General features: G+C 35.7%; 1 protein-coding gene across 11 annotated transcripts in view; it reads left to right on the top strand.

Annotated features, from left to right (window-relative positions):
• The window catches only part of neo1a (neogenin 1a), a 629,602-nt gene that overhangs the window by 439,300 nt on the left and 186,066 nt on the right, over positions 1-4,236 (top strand). The gene's annotated exons all lie outside the window — the stretch shown is intronic.

Here is a 4,236-nt window from a genome sequence, read left to right as displayed (position 1 = left end):
AACAAGGTATTGGTTCATATTAGAATAATTATATAATTTAATAATAGTGTTTCTTTTGGCCCCTATTGGGATCTAATGGTGCACATCTGCGCAATTAATGTTGAACAGAGGTAAACTCTGACCTGCAAGTTTGCTGTAGCCAGCTTGAGAAACGCATACTTAAATTTGTCCTCTGTGTGGGCTTTAATTGGAGTGAATGGGAGCCAGAGCAAATATTCAAATTAAATCAGAATCTGAAATTGTTTCTGTTCTACTGGATATGATATAGACGTGTCAATGGACGGTGTGCGGACATCAATACCACAAGCCAATTGCATTTCAAGTTTTTGAATAATGCTACGGATATTAATGTTCATTTTAGATTAAACTTTGTCATTATGCAGGTGCAGGGCTACAGGTACAGAGCTAATGAAATGCAGTAATATTAGATTAGATTCAACTTCAGTGATACCCAACACAACCTGTTTCATTTGTGTAGATTATTGGGAACTGAAATAACTTTTCTGAGCAACCTTAAAGTGGCATTAACTCTTATGCTTTTGTTATTTTCAGGAGTTTCCAAAGGCCCCTCCATGCCCCTCGAGCCAGAACCTGACGTGGAGAATGCCCCCAGCCCACCCACTGATCCTCCAGGCTCCCCAGAATATCCAGAGTCAGACAAGCCCAAACCCAAAACCTCCAAGAGGAAATCTAAGGTGGAGGAATGAATTAGCTTGGTGGCCATCATTTATTTGACATCTTTGTCTTAACATCACTCACATGTTATGGAGCCAAATTAAGGTTCTTAAACAGCAACCAAGCTATTTGTGGTTTTCTAGCTGATTGTAGTTAGAAACGAAGCTTTGAGTTATAGGCTTCTGGTTTAGGTACATGTTGCACAGACATTTCATGTCCTACACAATAATTGACTTTACTCTAAAGGCAACTCCAATGTCAACGTTTGTCATACCATTTATTTCAGGAATATTGAATGTCAGTGCATCACATTTTAAACCAAAATTCTGAGATAATCAAGTGTTTCATGTAACTCTACGTAGATGTGGCAGGTTTGGCTCACATGTTAAAACCAGATCCAATGGATGTTGCAGTTTAAGATTCTCTATTCGACAAAATGGTAATATGGTTATTTGTGCAGTTGCAGGTGTTAATATTCAGATGAGCTAAGCAATAAGGTTAAATGGTGAGTTTTCCTTGTGTTGACATTTCTAATGAAGCTGTCAGTCCCTCAGCTGTCGGGCGTCCCCACAGCTGTTACCAATGTTAAGGAAATGCGCGACAATCACTGTTAAAATCAGAGTACAGAAAGGAATGTTTTTGAATAGTTACAGGATTTTGCTTGTTTGTATGATAGGTCTCTATTTGAGGGTTGAGTGTAAATAGTGATACATGCTTTTATATGTGGATAAATGTTTTGTTTATAGAGAGTCATGTATTTAATATTAAATAAGATACTTTAAAGAAAGTAGCTGTTTTGCTTCTTTTATTAAGTCCAATTTGTGTGTTGTTTTATACTGCGTTTTCTAATATTAAGTTCATTCAGCTCAGCAGACATCGCCAACAGGGGACAGTATTGTTTAAGAGCTTTCAAAGTCCATCCATTATCTAATACACAATCCATGTTCTGAACAAGAAGACTAACTTACAGATAAATACATTTCTATCCTCCACAACTGTCAGCATAGTTATTCTTGGGTGGAGGTGGATTATCTGTTTCAAAAATGTATTTTCATTTTATATTGTTGGTGTGTGGTTATGATTGAGGAACTCACCAAGCCAAATACTCAGTAATGGTGAACATCCATGGAATCAGTGGGGGGAGAAACGTATGAACAAGGAATAAAATGTTATTTAAGATAGGGCCTAATAAATTACTTCTACTTAAAGTCACATACAAACAAATTATTTATGTGTATGAATTACAATATGTAAGGAGCAATTTGTACATATTAATAAAAGCTTTCTATGAAATATGTACCCCTGACAAAGAATAGCTTCACAGGAATTTGTTTATTTTAGTGTATTTAATATTTGGGGGCATTTAAATATCAAACCACTTGTGTTTGGTTTAGTAGCAAAGAAACAAAGGAAATTGTGCTCAGAGACCTCCAAATTCAATCTGCATTTTATGAAGTAATGATTCATACCCAAACATTGTCAGTATTTACTTGTTAGAATCACCAATAAGCCTCCGAATCCCCAAATCACATCCCTGCTCAGTTGATGCTTCAAAACTCTGCTGTGGACTGTATTGAGATCATTAACTGTAAGTTGGGAGAGGGTTTGGGAATTTGGGAGAAAATCTTGGGTGCAGCAATAAAATCACCATCTGGTTTCAGAGACTGGCATTCCACTTGGAAACGATGGTGTAAGAAGTGCTCAAATCATTTACTAAATGTAAATATAAAAGTAGCAATACAACAGTGTAAAACTACTGTTACAAGTACAAGTCTTGCATTCAATTCATGTCACTTTAATGTTGCACCAGGTAATGATAAAGCTAATTTGTCCGCTTCGTGGCTTAATCTACAATCATATCATATTTGTTGATAATATTTTGTATTGATAATCAGTCTGTAATCTGTAAAGTAACTAGTAACTAAATTTGTCAAATAAACATAATGGAGTAAAAACTACAATCTTTCCCTTTAAAATGTAGTCAAGTAGAAGTATAAAGTAGCATATAATGTACACATACCTCAAAATTGTATTTAGGTAGAGTACTTGAGTCACTGTACTTTTCACCACTGCCAGTTTCAGTACAAATGCTAAATAATTTTATTTGCAGTTTTGTTTCAAATCCTGAGATGATGTTTTAATATTAATATAATAGTGGGTTAAAAACTATTTACATTGCTATGTAATATGATGTCAAAAAGCATTGAAAGACTTTTTGGAGATAATGGTGTTTTTAGAAGTTTGAACATGAGGTCTTCCCTTCACAAGGACAGGCTTCTCCTGGGGCTTTGGCATCTTTAATATCGATCAATATCAATATTGGCATTTAAAAACAAAAAAATGAATATGGTGTTCATTTAGAATAACATTTAGTCATCCTGTTTTATTTGTAAAAAGAAAATCCCTCATGGATCTCACTGATGCCTCTAGCGACTGGATGAGAGTTTTATTTGATGACAGAACTTTGGTTCTGTTTGCTGTTGAAACTTCACAGAGATTTGTAGATAGAGCTATAGGACTGAGAGCATTTCCATTTTGGATAACATAATACAAATGCTAAGTTGTTGTTGTGTTCATTTTTCAGCATTTTTTGGCATTTGGCAGTTTTTCTCCTCCCCAATGGAGAGTGTACATATTTTCTTGTCCTCTGGTTCAGGACAGAGTGAATGGTGCTGTGGACTGTCAGATCAACATGGGTACTGCTTGTCAGCCTCTATCCCTTAGCATGTTCTGTACATGTTTGTCATCGTAATGCAGCAATGGCTCAAGATTATGAAAGAAGTGGTTGTGCTGGAAGCCAGTGCTCTGGTTTTAAAACACCTGGTTATTGTGTATTATTTGATTTCAAATCTTTGGGTACAATGCCATGTATGGTCAGGTGTATACAGTACATCTGACAACTCTGCATCCACTCCAAAGGTCTTAAATCACTGGAGTCATGATCAGTGCATCACATGATTCAGTGGAGGAGTTCATTTGTCCCTCTACGATTCTGCCTCAGTAATATTCACATCATCAGTAGTTGTTTAAGTATTTTTCCACAGTAAAATAATCACGCTGTTTAGCCTTCAAACTAATTTGGTTCTAATTATATATTTATTTTTGCAAGTGACACATTTTCCCTCAAGAATCCATCCTACGAAGATATTGAGTTTTCTATCAGTAATGTGTCAACACCAACGTTCCCTATATAAAAGACCTAGGTTAGGCCAATTTAACAAGCACATAGCAGTATATGAGTATCAGTTTGGTAATAAAATATTAATAAGTGCTGTTTTTTCTTCTAAAGTAAATAGATGTATTTATATGAGCAATTCTTTGCATACTCCTGATGTGCATGCATCACCTCCAAACATTTTACGTGCTCTGGCTGAAGATGATGGTACCTTCTGTTTAGTAACCTGTACCACATTTCAAATGAGGTTTTTCCCCCCACAGCATTAGTTTCCTCAAAATACCACGATATAAAACAGATTCCTGGCTAGCTGGCAAAACTTTGCCAAATTGCTAATTGCAAATGTGTCCAGTGTTACCCTGTCCTGTATTTATTACAGTATATTT

This window comes from Micropterus dolomieu, linkage group LG20 (assembly GCF_021292245.1).
Source record: "Micropterus dolomieu isolate WLL.071019.BEF.003 ecotype Adirondacks linkage group LG20, ASM2129224v1, whole genome shotgun sequence".
In the NCBI taxonomy this organism is placed as follows: Eukaryota; Metazoa; Chordata; class Actinopteri; order Centrarchiformes; family Centrarchidae; genus Micropterus; species Micropterus dolomieu.
The sequence above is the reverse complement of the archived record's forward strand: the minus strand, read 5'-3'. Positions and strand labels throughout refer to the sequence as shown.